Source organism: Halichoerus grypus, chromosome 15, assembly GCF_964656455.1.
Source record: "Halichoerus grypus chromosome 15, mHalGry1.hap1.1, whole genome shotgun sequence".
NCBI lineage: Eukaryota > Metazoa > Chordata > Mammalia > Carnivora > Phocidae > Halichoerus > Halichoerus grypus.
The window spans coordinates 33,955,120-33,970,992 of NC_135726.1; the positions used below are offsets into that span (position 1 = coordinate 33,955,120).

Consider the following 15,873-nt stretch of genomic DNA (forward strand, 5'->3'; position numbering starts at 1 on the left):
TGGACCTTGTTTACGTGAGGCAAAAATAAATGTGCACTTCTGTAAGTCATCGCTGCTACGCCAAATCCTAGTTGATACAAGAGCCATGTATGTGCAGGGCCCTGGCCTCTGCACTGGGGATAAAATGGAGAGCCAAACCAGAGGCAGCCTCCGCCCTCCTGAAGCTTCTGGTCGGGTGGAGGCAAGAGACAATTAGAAAAGCATGTGCAGGGGCGCCTGGGTGGCTCAGTCGGTTGAGCGGCTGCCTTCGACTCAGGTCATGATCCTGGGGTCCTGGGATCGAGCCCCACGTCCGGCTCCCTGCTCAGCGGAGAGCCTGCTTCTCCCTCTCCCTCTGCCTTACTTGTGCTCTCTATCTCTCTGTCAAATAAATAAATAAAATCTTTAAAAAAAAAAAAGAAAGAAAAGCATGTGCAGAAGTGAAAAATTACAAATATGCCAGGAGGGTGGACAGTCCAGGGACTTGACCTCATCAGGGTGCAGAAGAATCCCGAGGAAGCCCCGTGTGACCAGCGGTCTGACGGATGAGAGGATTTTCCAGGAGGTGGAGGGGTGAAGCCTGGTCCAGGGTAAGGAAATAGCCTGTGGCAGGAGCGACGGTGGCAGAAAGGAAAAGTAGAAGAGGACCAGGAAGCACGAGACAGAGCTGGGACAGCATGGTGGGAGGCGAGGTGGGGGCCAGAGCAATGGGCCACGGCAAGTTCAGTCTTGCTCCTATTGTCCATCCATAGACAATAATGCACAGAAGGTGCCCAGCACAGAGCCGCTCATGGTTAGTGCTTTCTCTGTGGTTCTTGCCATTGTGTGGTTAACAAAAAATCGTATTTGCTGTTTAAAACCACAGATATCGGGCGCCTGGGTGGCTCAGTTGTTAAGCGTCTGCCTTCGGCTCAGGTCATGGTCCCAGGGTCCTGGGATCGAGTCCCACATCGGGCTCCCTGCTCTGCGGGAAGCCTGCTTCTCCCTTTCCCGCTCCCCCTGCTTGTGTTCCTGCTCTCGCTATGTCTCTCTCTGTCAAATAAATAAATAAAATCTTTAAAAAAATAAAAAATAAAACCACAGATATCAGCATGTCCATAACAGCAAAAACATGGACACAACCTAAATGCCCACTGATGGATGAATGGATAAAGAGAATGCAGTAGATAGACACAGCGGGATGTGACTCAGCCATGAGAAAGAAGGAAATCCTGCCCTTTGCAACAACATGGATGGATCTTGAAGACATTACGCTAAGTGAAATAAGTCACACAGAGAAGGACAAATACTGTATGATCTCACTTATATGTGCAATCTGAAAAAAAGAAAGGCCAAACTCATAGGCACAAAGAACAGATTCGTGGTTGCCAAAGGCAGGGGTGGGGGCAGGAGTAACATGGGGGAAGGTCAAAAGGCATTAAAAAGAAAAAAAATGTTTTCAAACACACCAGGGCTATATCCAACAGAGGGGCTACAACAAAAACGAAGCTATCACTGTTGGTGAGGTTGTGGGGCAACTGAACTCTCCGACATAAGCAGGCGTGTAAATTGTTACAACCACTAGGGAAGACTGGATACAGATCCCCTATTCCAGATCCCCTGACCCAGCCGTTCCACTCCCGATAGAAATCCATGTGTGTGGTCACCAAAAGCATGGACCAAAAGGCATATGCACGATATGTAAATAACAGCCCCAAACTGGAAACCACCCAAATGCCCATTAGGAGTAAAACAGATAAAGTGGGATACAGTCACGTAATGAAACGCCACACAGCAACGAGACCAAAGGTATGCAGCGGCACACGACACGATGAGCCTCACAAAGAGCAGTGAGGTGAAGAGGCCGGACACAGAGGACCGCATGCAGTGTGGCCCCACTGATGGGTGGAACAGAGCCAGGCAAAGGCCTTCTATGCCCTTAGAAGTCAGGACAGTGGTTCTCCTTGGGGAAGGAGGTCAGGAGCAGGGTTTCTGAGTACTGGCTGTGCTCTACTTTTTGGCCAGAGAGCTAGTAACAAATGCATCATATTATACACCCATTATAAATTATGGATTCATCAAATGATGCACATATGATATGTGCCCTGTTCACTCTGTATGTCTCGTTTAATACGTATGGTTGAGTAAAATGCAGCAGAGCCTCTGGCAGGGAATGGCTCCCACTGAACCGCAGCTGGGCTGTTTGCTGTGCATTTCGAGAGGTCTGGATGGCGAATGGGAGAGGGCGTCGGGAGAGCCCCCCGGCCAGAAGAGTAAGGGAGAACACAGGGAGCTCTCAAACAGCAGGGTGCAGGGCAGGGAAAAGAGGGAAGTGGAGATAGTGCAGGGGAGGAGCAGGGAGACGCCCTGGGAAGGCCCTTGGTTATTTTGCAGGGTTGGCGAAAAATCTGGTGTGCAGTCCACAGTGTGACCTTTTCTCCTGACGCAGCGGATGAGCCCTCACTCGTGAACGTGGGTGAGATTGGCATTTTTTTTAAGAAACTGGACACTGACCAAGGTGCGGAGCTTCTTCAGGGATCCCCAAGGTGCAAATGCAGAAGAAAGAGCCAAGGCCAAAACCAACCGTGAGAAAGTGAGGCCTCTGGGAATCGGCTCAAACCCTGGGAAGAGCTTTGGACTCCTCAGAGCAGAGTGGGGTTCAAGCCTTGTGTGGACCTCAGAGATCAGACGCCCCTCCCCGACAGTAGGTGACACAGCTTTGAGCTGCCTCTCTTGGGTGACAGGGGTTGGAGGTGAGTCACTGGCTGGGAGAGGGCTCGGTTTGGAAAACTTGAAAAGCCCCGGGCAGTGGGATATTTTGGTCCTCTCAGTGCTTCTGAGTCACCCACCTGCCACTGGCCAGACCCCCGCCCTTGCCACCAGGGGTGCAGCTCTCCCAGGTGAAGCAGAGGCCCAAGATGGAGCTGCGGTTGGGAGCTCAGGCCCTTGGGCAAACCTGCACTAGGGGTTGAGAAGAACCCAGATCGCAGCAGCAGGCTGCAGCACCCCTGCATTTCTGAGGACCCCTTTAGCAAGAAGGGACCCAGACCGCCCCCTGCATCCCACCCCTAGACAACTGACGGCGGCCTGGTTGGTGTTCGCTTGCCCGATGTGCTTTAGACTTTCTTTCCTTCTGTCTTTTCTCTACTTTTCTTTCTTTCCCTTCTCTTTCTTTTCTTTCTTCTCTCCTTCCTTCTTCTCACTTTGCCTCTCTCCCCGCTCTGCTTCCTTGTTCCCTCTCACCCTTTCTTTCTTTCTTCAAACTTAAAAATTTTATCAAAATAAATACCAAAAATTACCCAAAAGAATAAGGAAGAAAATAAAAACATCTAAACTCCCACACTTCCTGAGATAATTACCGTTTTACGGGAAATCTTTTTGTTTTGAAAACAGACTTGTTTTAAAGTAAACTCTTTATTTATTTATTTACTTACTTTTTTTTTTGACAGAATACCAAACTATATTTACTGTTTACAGTAGCAAAGGACAACAAATAATGTACAAATTGGTGAATAAACAGAGCCAGCAGACATCCCACCCACGCCCGAACAGCAGAACACAAAGGAAATGCGAACACCTTCAGCAAGATTCCAGGCAAGCAAGAGATGACGGTCATGGTCACGTTCTGTGACTAGAACAAGGCAGCAGTGGGTCCATACACGAAGACAGGAGGAAAACTATCAGTTTAATTGGTACGGATCCTAAAACATCTCACAGAACCGAAATCACGTACTAAAGCGTAAGTCCCATACCTATTTGGAAAGCAGCACAGCCCAAATCCGTGAGGGTGACACGGAGTCACCTTTCCATGAACTCCATGGGTAACACACTTTGAAGCAGGCCTTTCACACAAAAACAAGTGCAAATTCAGCAATACTGAATCTTGCTTTTTTATAGAGACCATAATTACTCAGAGGAGGAGAAATGTGAGGCCACAGCACTATGACCAAGTGAGACATGCAGGGACTGCTTTCATTTCTGTTAAGGGGAAAGGCCTGTTTCTGTGGTCCCAGGTGCCAGGCAGTGGGTGCTGATGCCTAGGGCCACGTTACTGAAGGACCTGCTTATTTTCCTTTTCACCTTTTAAAAAGCATTCCAGTATTTTCCCTTCAACTTTACCATATCCTGAAATGCAATATTTAGCATTTAAAAAACCTATGCTTATACAAAATCGTGAAAGTTTGTCTCCCATCCCCAAACCGCCCCCAAAACTTGTCCAACAGAAGCACCCCCACTGTGGTCCCGTGAGCTCTCGACTGGAATAAGCAGTGGGCGGGCGGGGATCAACCCCTGGGGTCAGATCCCCATCTAGACTAAAAGTGGACATTCAGACCACAAGTTTGGGGGCAAAGTTAGAGGGGAGAAAAAAACAAAAATGAAAGCAAAAACAAACCCCCAAACCCTCACAACTCATTTCACCCCAACAAAGACAAGTGTGACTGGCCCGCTTCCAGCTGCAGGCTCCCCCCTGGCAGGCAGAGTTCTGAGTTGCCCTCGCAAAATGTCACAGAGAAGGAAGTAATTTTGGTGACTGTCCTCGGGTTTTTGCAGGCTCCTTTGGGATGGGTACAGTCACGTGTTCACCCTTTAGCAGATGTAAGAACGCCAACACAGAGGGGACGACAGTCCCTGTTGAGGTGGTGCCCTTAGAGACAGCCGCTCTCCCTCGAGCCCCCCGCCCGCCCCTGGAACACGTCGATGGTGTCTTCGTCCTCCATCTCCGGCTGTGCAGGGGTGTCGGTTTCGTTAACTGGCTGCCCATCAAACCTGAGTCTAATCTGTCTCAAGGACCGGCCCTGCCTCTCCCAGTACGCCTTCCTCAGCTTGCTAGCGGGGTGTGTCTCTTGATTTTGAACTGGACCACGGAGCCGGCCTGCCCGGCCACCCTCAGGTTGATGTGGTCGTTCTCTGTCTTCACACCCTCCTCGGGCTTCTCCTCGGGAGGCGGCGGGGAAGCGGGAACCCCCGGAGCCGGCGAGTCACGCCCGGGGCCCGCCGCTCTCCCGCCGCAGCTCTTACTTATTTAATGCAGGTGCCACACCCAGAGTGGAGCCCAACGTGGGGCTTGAACTCACGACCCTGAGACCAAGACCTGCGCCAAGATCAAGAGTCGGACGCTTAACTGACTGAGCCATCCAGGCGCCCCAAAACTTTTTATTTTAGAATAGATTTGCATTGGCAGAAAATGTGCAGAGAGTACAGACAGCCCCCCCCAAAAACTCCCCTGTCTTAGTTTGGGTTGCTATAAACAAAAATACCACAGATGGGGTGGCTTAAACAACAAAACTTCACTTCTCACGGTGCTGGGGGCTGGGGAGCCCCAGGTCAAGGGGCCAGCAGATCCAATGACCAGTGACAACCTGCTTCCTGGTTTGCAAATGGCCACCTTCTCCTTGTATCCTCACTCAGCAGAGAGAAGACAGCAGGACACAGCTGTCTTATCAGGGCATTCATCCCATTTATCAGGGCATTCTTATCAGGGCATTCATCCCATTTCCAAGGGCCCTCCCCTCATGACCGACTTACCTTCCAAAGGCCCCACCTCCTAACACCATCACCTTGGGGGCTAGGATATCAACAAATGAATTTGGGGGCTAGATAGGAACATTCAGTCCCTGACACCTCCACAAGCCATTTCTCCTATTATTATTAACATCTCAGGTATGTGTGATACATTTGTTACAACTAATGAACCAATACTGACACATTATTATTAACCGAAGCCTATACTTTACTCAGATTTCCTTCGTTTTACCTAATGTCCTCAGATTTCCTTCGTTTTACCTAATGTCCTGTTACCGGTCAAGGAGCCCACCTAGGGCGTCACTTGACATTTGGTCTTCACGTCCAAAGGCTCCCCAAGGCCCCTCTATGGCTGTGTCAGTTTCTCAAACTTCCCTTGTTTTTGACGACCTTGAAAGTTTTGAAAACTGGTCATATATTTTACACAATGTCTCTCAATTGGGATTTGCTTTATGTTTTCCTCACGATTAGACTGAGGGTATGAGGCAGGGTTGGGCCCCTCTGGAAGAGGTGGCCTCTCGTATGTGGGGGAAATGCCAGGCCTGGCCTTCCCCTTAAGCAGAGGGGCTGGTCTGGCCCCTACAGGCCCTCCTGGCATGAGATTGACTTCCCAGGCCAGCAAAGATGAGGAAAGAGGATGCAGCCAGGCTGGGGGTCCTCCAAGGTAATGTCCACCCCCAGGCTTCCTTCCTAAATGACTCCAGCTCATGGTCTGAAGTTGATTATTAAAAGCTATGACCAGCGTGTCTGCAGCCCTTCAGAGTTTAGTAATAGTCTTTAGACTATTATTCATAACAAAATGGATCACTAGAAGAGCTGCTCCAGGGCCAACCTATTGTTAGTAGCCCTGGAGTAGCCTGGTATCATGCCCATTTCACAGATGGGAAACAGCTTCACTGAGGTTAAATGACCTGCCCAGTCACAAGGCTGAGAAGTGAGAAAACAGAGAGGTAAAACCAGATCTGTCCTAACTGCGTTCCAGTGTTCCTCTCTTACCCTGCCATCCGCCTGCACTGATTTACAACCCTGCTCTCACTTACACAGGTGAAGAAACCAAGGCGCATGGAGGAGAGGCGCCTCGGCGCTCAGAGGCCCAGCCTGTCATCACCCGGCAGAACTTGGACCAAAGCCCAGGTGTCCTGATCTGCCCAGGGCCAGCGGGGAGCAGGGCTGGTATTGGGGCCCTGGGGTGCGGCCTGAGGAGCACTTCACAAGCAGCCCAGCCAGGTGGCATTTCAGAGGGAGGGTGTGTGTGGGCAGAGTCTTGCCCAGGTTCTGGGGCCCCGTGGGGTTGGCGTCCCGTGCAGGGTTGCCCCCAGACCTCTGCAGGAGTACAGGGGTCAGAAAGGACTTCCAGGATGGCCACTCGCTGGATGCTAGACAGCCTGGAGGCTCCAGTCCTCGGGGGTTCCTCGACGCAGCCCCAAGCCTGGCCTAAGGCAGTTGCTCAAAGGACAGAGAAGGAAGGAATACGTCAGTCCAGAGCAACACCCCATCCCCGGGGCTGAAATGCCATCTGTACTGGCCCTGGGGTGCCACCAATCTGGCCTTTCTCCCAGAGATGGGACACTCACTTCCCACTCCCGGAGCACCTCCCTTCAGCTTTTGGACTCTCCTATCTCTTAACATACAAGTTTCCCTTCAACGGAACAAAAACCTCCTCCCTTTGGCAGCAGTTCAACTTTCTGGGCCACACAGAACAGAAGGACTTTCTTCACTTCTCTTAATATTCAACGGGGTGACCCCACTGCACCCCAAACGGCCTCCACTTCATCTCCAGCCCCACTTCCCCCGGGGCCCTGCCCTTCCCCTGCCCTCCCACCCCCTTCCCCGTCCTGTTCCACCTGTGATGGGTTGAATTGTGTCTCCCCAAATCCATATGTTGACGTCCTAACCCCCAGTACCTCAGAATGTGACCTTGTTTGGAAACAGGGCCAACACAGATGTAACAAGGCAGTAGGGTGGGTCCTAATCCAGTATGGCTGGTGTCCTTAGCAAAAGGGGAAATTTGGACACAGACGTAGATGTGCACAGAGGGAAGACGATGTGAAGACACAGGAGAAGATGACCATCTGTGAACCAAGGAGAGAGGCTTGATCCTTCCTCCCAGACTTCAGAAGGAACCAACCCTGCCAACAGCTTGACCTTGGACTTCCAGCCTCCAGAACCCTGAGACAATATATTTCTGTCATGTAAGCTGCCCAGTCTCTGGGCCTTTGTTACTGCAGCCCTAGCAAATGAATATGCCCCCCGGCCCCTTTTCATTCATTCAAAAATACTGAGCCCTTGACCTGTGCTAGGGATAAAGCAGTGAAGATTCACAGAAGTCTTCATGGGGCGTACACCCTGGTGGAGGGAAAAGACCAGCGGATAATGAATACCTGAAGATAGGAGAATTCTACACTGTGGTAAGAGCTGAGACAGAAACAGACATGGGCTCCTTTGACTCTTCAGCTATTCTCTGCTCCCATCAGCCTTTTCCCTTCTTCCTAGAGAAGGACTCAGGCCTCTGTCCTAAGAAGGTCTTTGCTCAACCTTGCTGTACTCCCCCACCTGTCCACCTGTCCTCCATTCTGTTGCTGGAGAAAACTTTGAAAGGGTACCCTCCACCCCTGCCCCCCTCAGCTCTCCTGCACCCCTAACCTCAGAGACTAGCAGCGACCTCCAAGAGCCCCCCAAACCACTCTTCAGCCACCCCTATGTCCCTGCCAACCTCCATCTTCCCACAGTCTCTGCTGCCTTCCTGGACTCATGTCCCCTCTCGACTGCCAGGACCCTGCCCTCTCCCCTCCTCTTCTCCATTGCCACCTTCTTCCTCTGCTCCCACTCCTTTAACGTTTCATTGGGAAGAATTTCAATCCTACAGAATAGTTGCAAGAACAGGACAATAAATACCCCTGTATCTTTCATCCAAATTCACCAGTTGTTAACATTTTGCCACTTTGCTTTATCTCTATGTGTATATACCTGGTAGGATTAGCTGCTGAACCGTTGGACAGGAAGTTGGAGCCATCATGACCCATTGTCCTGAAATATTTCAGCTGACTCTCCTAAGAGCAGAGCACTCTCTTACGTGACTACGGTTTAAATAGTAAGGAAATTTTACATTGATACACTACCATTACTATGATGTAAAATACAGTCCATACTCAAATCCCATCAATTACCCTAATTAATGTCCTTTGAAGCATTTTTTTTTTTTCCCAATCCAAGAGCCAACCTGGAATCTCGCACTGCACTGAGTCGTCATACCCTCCACCTCAGAAAGCCACCGTTTCCAAGCCTGCCTGCCCTTGGGTCATCACCTCTCTGTGGCTGGCTCAGGGTTGGCATCTACACCACCATTTCCAGCCTCTTTTGGTTGTTTCCTCCTCCCTGCACTGCCAGCTTCTCTGGAGCAGGGATTCTAGTCCATCTCTTTATCCTCTGTGCCAGGCCCAGTGCACAGTGAGTGCACCATGGAAGCGTGGGGAAAACCCTCCACCGCAGTCAGCTAGACCTGACTTAAACTGTGGCTCCACCAGCCTCTGCTGCTGGGACCTCCTCAGGTTCTTTCACAGTTGCTGTGAGCAGATAATACAACCTACCTTGCAGGGCTACTGTGAGAATCTCCTTAGGTACTGTCTGGCACACAGCCTGCCTGGAAGGAGGAAGGGAGCAGGGCAGAGGAAGGACTGATTGTCTGTGATGTCCAGTAGAGCTCAAAATGGAGGAGGGCAATGGGGCACCGACCCTGGGCTCCTGGACTCTCCCCGCTCCCTGGCTCTAAGCAGTCTGACCCTCCCTGGCTTGGTGAAGAGGGAGACTCATGTGAAGGAAAGCACCTTTAATACACGAAAAATCAAGCTGGTCTGGAGCTGGCTCCCAAGATGGAGAGGCAGGATTCAAGCACCTTGGCAAGAGATCCAGCCCATCATCTTGACCAGACACTTCATGAATATGATAACCTGGCAGTAAATTAGCCCAGCTAGAGAACATCCCCTACCTCCCCACAGAAGAAATGATCGGGGATCCCATCAGCCTAGGGCCTCTCCAAAACCTCCATCAGGGCTGCGATGGGGGTCTGACGCTTCCCGCAGTAGGAAGCACTGGCTGCCCCAGGAACACATTTGTTAATATCAGATTCCAGAGCAATGGATCCAATTTAGCTGCGGAGCATTGACAGCAAGGCCTGGCCACCAGCCAGCACCCCTCGGGAGGCTCCGAGCCTGCCATTCCGTTGTCCACGGAGATAGAGTTGCTAAGGACTCACTGTGCGCATCCAGCCCCCTTGTGCCTTCCAAGCAGCTGGGGAGGGAGAGGAAGTGACCAGCGTTCACTGGTAACACAACCTTTGTTCCCTGCAGACTGGTCTCTCTGCCCACTTCTCCAAAACAGATTGCCACGGGCGCCTGGTGGCAGGAAGTTGAAGGCTCTCTGTCTGCAGAAGGAGTAACATTTCTGCCTAATGCTAAGGGACACACATACACTCATGCTCCCCACAAACACACACACACACGGACTAACATTTCCGCCTAATGCTAAGGGACACACATACACTCATGCTCCCCCCAAACACACACACACACGGACTAACATTTCCGCCTAATGCTAAGGGACACACATACACTCATGCTCCCCCCAAACACACACACACACACACACACACAAACACACGTGTGCATGCACACCATGCCACTCTCTGGCATTGGACTTCCATCATGCTCTCCGCTTGGAAATCACAGGCTCTCAGAGCAGGCAGAGTATCTAGTCCAACCCTCATTGTCCAGAGAGGGGCAGGGACTTGGCAAAGAGGTCAACCAGCAAAGCAGCTTTCTGACCCCAGTGCATTCCACTGCAAATCAGTAATATGTATTAATGATAATAGTAACCTTATGTTTACTGGGTGCCTAATTTAAACCAGATTCTTTTGATGGGTATTTGAAATACAGTTGTCCTTTTAAATTAATGGTCAAAATAACTCGAGGCTTGGCAAGGTTAAGTACTTTGCCCAAAGCCACATATTTAATACATGACAAAGCTGGGAATCAAACTCAGGTCAACCTGGTATCAAATGAGAGGATTTCCTCCACCGCAGGTGGCTGCCTGAAATTCCACAACTCAGTCCTCCCAGGCCCTGTCATTAAAATGTAGATGGCCCTGTCAGGTCCTGCCTTAATGCTGCAGCCGACAAGTGAGGGGAGCAAGAGAGGAGGACGCCAGAAGGGGCTGTGGGGCCTCCCACAAGAAGATGAAAGGGTGTGAGGGATGCATTCTCCAGCCGTCTCAATTTGTCAGCCTCCAAGATGGAGCTGGAGGTTGAGGCCCCCTGAAAAATCCCTTCCTGGGAAGAGCCCCCTTTTCTGTGGGAGGACAGTTTTCTGGGTAGGGGGCAGGGAAGCAGGGCTCGGGCACCGTATGTGCAGCACATAGATGAAATCCTCCTGGATTTGTCATTTATATTGAGAGCTTTCCAAATGTGCTTACTTTCTGACGCAGCCTTACTGTGCAAATGTCTGTCCTGAGCTACCGTCTTTGCCTGATACTCATTTCCCTCATTTTGAGAACTATGACCCCAGTCCGACCCCGCAACAATCAGTCCACCTCTTCCAGGTGGGGTGGACATGCCGCTGAGTCGTGGCCAGTCCGATTCCTCCCATCCAGCCACAGTGATTGGTGTGGGGATGAGCACATGAATCAAACCAGGCCAATGGGATTCAACTCAGACTTTTGTTGGAACTATTGACAAAGAGAACTCTTTTTCTGGATACTATGAAGCTATAAGAAGGTGAGCCTATTGGCAGCCATCCTGCCCCCCCAGCTCCTGCCCCCTCTTCCTCATGATGGGGGATGGTGTGTGAAGTGGGAGCCGAAGTTCTCCTGCCCCTCAACCACATCATCTGAAATTCCACCACGATTGTTCCTTTGGCTCATGTAGGCCTTCCAGACTCACAACGGCAATGCCTTTGGGATGCGTTGTATGGGTTAACGACAAAATCAATCCACATCCTCACCTTTCAGCCCATTTACTGTGGGGCTTTGTGAAAATAACATTGAGGCAGGAGCTAAGAATCCAGTGAGGTTGTCAAGATCAGGCACCGATGGACAGCATCCAAGTGCTTCTGTCCATCCCTGTAAGTCTTTGAGCATTTGAAAAAATTCCTGTGGGTGGGTGGGGTAGTGAAGGCACCTGTGGGTTAGGACGCTTGCAGAAAGTAAAGAGAACATGTGAGTTGGTGGTTTAGAAAAAGCAGGTTGAATGAGAGAAGACCTTGCTGGGCCTAAAGAATTAAAAATGCACAGATTGACTCAAGGGAGTCTTTGACTGTTGGAAGCCAGAGGTTTTTGTTCCTTACTCTAAGCAAGAAGTAGTTTGTGCAACACAACAGGACACAACAAAGAACATTTTGGGGGTTAGTCAACCCCCAAAAGTAGCCAGGAGAAGTTAACTGCCCTTTTGATCCCATTCGTTTTAGATTCTGCTAATGAATCTGGTGGCAGTCACAGGGAGACTGAAGCTGACGTGCGGGCTGAGGGATACAGGTTCCCACCCACCTGCATGTTCACCCTCAGCCATCAGCTGTGCAACCAGGTGCCAAAGTCAAAGGGCAACTAATGAAAACAGGTCTTCTAAGCCAGAGTGGCATCTTACAAGAAGTCGGGGCTGTAGGTTCATTAGGGATCTGTTGGTTAAAAGTCTGGGATTACAGGCCTTGTGTAGTCTTTTGCAGGGCAAAGTGAGCCTTCCCCAGAAAAATAAATTGCCCACCTGGGGGCATAACCTTCTGCTTTGGTATCTCCAGAGTTCTGATTTTAATGACCACATACATGGTCACCGGCTTGGAGCTGAGATCTGGACTGATGGGACAGGTTATTGTTATCAAACAGATTTCCTTCTTATTCTTGTTGAAAAGCTCTCAAAGGGACTGGGAGTTTATTTTGAGTTAGGATACTCCTCACTTTTTCTCTCTCACGAAAAACATTGCGCTAGTCACGGGCCTGAAGAATTGTAAACGTGTGATTTTAGTTAAGAATGTGCTTTTTATTTTTCTTAGAGGCTTTCTGACTTCGAAGCTAGGTCTCAGTATCTGACACCACATTGGCAGAGACCAGCAGGAAAGGAAGGGGATTTAAATTGGCAACATGCCTGGAAATGAGAGAGAGAAAAAGTTCTACCTCCCTAGAGCTGGTAGCTTAGCCAAGGCCACAAAGAAAGAAATATTCTTGTGTCACTTTTTTTTCCCTTTAAGTTTTCTTTAAAAATTCACTGAAGTAATACAAAAGTTTTTAAGAAAATCAAGGGTTACAGAAGGACAAATAATGAAAAGCAATTATTTCTTGTTCCTACTGCTGCTCCTAAGAAGGAATCACTTTCAGCTCTGACTTTTGGTGGATCCTTCTCTATCTCTAATTCTCGGTGTACAAAGCTGTTTCTGTTTTGTTTTTTATTGAGGCATAATTCAATGGAACAAAATTCGTCCTTTTAAAGACTGCAACTCAGTGGTTTTTTGTATATTCATAAAGTTGTGTGACCATCACCACTATCTAGTTCGAGAACATCGTCATCACCCCAAAAGGAAACCCCGAACTCACTGGCCGTTGTTCTCCATTACTCCCCTTCCAGACTCTTTTTTTTTTTTTTTTTTAAAGATTTTATTTATTTATTTGAGACACAGAGAATGAGAGAGAGAGAGAGAGCACATGAGAGGGGGGAGGGTCAGAGGGAGAAGCAGACTCCCTGCTGAGCAGGGAGCCCGATGCGGGACTCGATCCAGGGACTCCAGGATCATGACCTGAGCCGAAGGCAGTCGCTTAACCAACTGAGCCACCCAGGCGCCCTCCCCTTCCAGACTCTTGGCAACTCATCTACTTTATGCTTCTGTGGATTTGCCCATTCTGGACATTTCATATAAATGGACCCACACAATATGTGACTTTTTGTTATCTGGCTTCTTTCACTTAGTAAAGTGTTTTTAAGATACATCCATGTTGTGGGGCACCTGGGTGGCTCAGTCGTTAAGCGTCTGCCTTCAGCTCAGGTCACAATCCCAGGGTCCTGGGATCGAGCCCCACATCGGGCTCCCTGCTCCGCGGGAAGCCTGCTTCTCCTTCTCCCACTCCCCCTGCTTGTGTCCCTCTCTCGCTGTGTCTCTCTCTGTCAAATAAATAAAATCTTTAAAAAAAAAAAAAGATACATCCATGTTGTAATACGAACAGGCACTTTATTCCCATTTATGGCTGCATAATATTCCACGGTGTGGATATACCACATTTTGTTTATTCATTCATCAGTTGATGAACATTCGGTTTGTTTCCTCTTTTGAGCTATTATGAATAATGCTGCAGTGAACATTCATGTGCAAGTGTTTGTTTGAACATCTGTTTTCAATTCTTTGGGGCATGTATAACTGGTTTTGATTTATCCCTTTAGCATTCCTGTTATGAGAAATGAGGATTTTAACTTGTTCATACTGCCCTCTCTCTTCCCTGCCCCATCCCACTGATATATTTTTACTTCCTCTCTTCATTGCATTTATAATCACAGCAGCTGTGATTGCTTTCCACTCGAGTAACAGAAACCTTACTACAGTGGCTTAAACACATGCAGATATTTTTCTCACTTCTCAAGTCTAGCTTATTGTTAGTTCAGCCACCAGAAACTGCCAGCAACAGTCCAGGCTCTCTTTATCTTTCCTCTCTGCTATCCTTAACAAACCAGTTTTATATTTATGTTTGTCTCCTTTACAAAATAGCTGCTGCAGCTCCAGACATCACATCTGCATGTGATCTCTTGCATACAAGAGAGGAAGAAGCAAATGGGCAAGAAACTGAAGGTATGTTGGTTATCTTTTATCAAAAAAGCATAGCTTTCTTAGAATTCCTCCCACCAACAAACTTCTACTTCAATCGCGTTAGCCAGAACTAAGTCACAAGGCCACACCTAGCTGTCAGGGAGCTGGAGAAACCTACAAGACTAGGACTGACATCATTGGCTTAGGTTGGTGGTTCTCAACCTTGGGTATATGTTAGAATCTTCTAGGGATATTTGAAAATGTACTGTTGTGTATATGGTCTTACCCTAGTCCAAATGGTTCTCAACCAGGGGTGGTTTTGTCCCCCATGGGACATTTGGCAATATCTGGGGACATGTTTTATTGTTGAGAAAGGGGATGGGATGTTCCTGGCATCCAATGGTTAGAGGCCAGGATATTGCCAAACATCCTACAATGCACTAAACAGCCCCCACAACAAAGAATTATCCAGTCCAAAATGTAAATAGTGTCAAGACTGAGAAACTGTGCCCTAGACCCATGAAATTATAATCTCCTCCAGGTAGTTCCAATATGCAACCAGTGTTGAGAATCACTGGTTTCATGAATGATCCATTGTCTGTGGTTGGGCACATTGATACCCTGAACAACACTGGGGTTCTCTCAATAGGACATAGAGTGAAGTGGATATTGGTTAGGTAGTATGTCTGCTCCAGTAACTGTCATATATTGACACTTTACTTCTAATTCAGTATCTTTTGGCTCTCTTTTTATGAGATGAAATTAGTCCCCTCACTTTGAATTCTTTTTCTCCCTTCTGCCTTTGAACTTCTATAATTTGAACTTTTACATTGACAAAGTTAATAACATTTATTTTCTGTCTCATAACCAAAGTTATATCTGTATGTTGTATAACTATATATCCTAAAAGTTGAAATTTAATAAACAGGATTTATATTTTGATGATATAAATATTTACTGCAAAGCCAAGAAATGGTTTTTAATTACATTTTTTTCTTTGTCAGCTTTTTGTTTTTCCTGGAGTTTATAATTTCATTTTTTCCCTTGTACTATTTGACTTAGGTCATTTTATTTATTTATTTTTAAGATTTTATTTATTTATTTGACAGAGAGAGACATAGCAAGAGAGGGAACACAAGCAGGAGGAGTGGGAGAGGGAGAAGCAGGCTTCCCACGGAGCAGGGAGCCCGATGCGGGACTCAATCCCAAGACCCTGAGATCATGACCTTAACGAGCTGAAGGCAGACACTTAACGACTAAGCCACCCAGGCATCCCAACTTAGGTCATTTTATTTTTTTTTTTTATTTTTTATTTTTTTAAAGATTTTATTTATTTTTTTGACAGAGAGAGACATAGCGAGAGCAGGAACACAAGCAGGGGGAGTAGGAGAGGGAGAAGCAGGCTTCCCGCAGAGCAGGGAGCCCGATGTGGGACTCAATCCCAGGACCCTGGGATCATGACCTGAGCCGAAGGCAGACGCTTAACGACTGAGCCACCCAGGCGCCCCCAACTTAGGTCATTTTAAAGAGTTGTTCATATGACCCCATTTCTATGTGGTATAAAAGAATGAACAAGGAAGAGATAAGCACTAAAACTGACCAAGTTCCTTTAGAACTGGAA

The 15,873-nt window shown here is 48.4% G+C and overlaps 1 pseudogene; it reads right to left on the reverse strand.

Moving 5' to 3' along the window:
• Nucleotides 1–4,604: 4,604 nt before the first annotated feature.
• Nucleotides 4,605–8,504, reverse strand: LOC118555883 (small ubiquitin-related modifier 3 pseudogene; annotated as a pseudogene).
• Nucleotides 8,505–15,873: the final 7,369 nt, after the last annotated feature.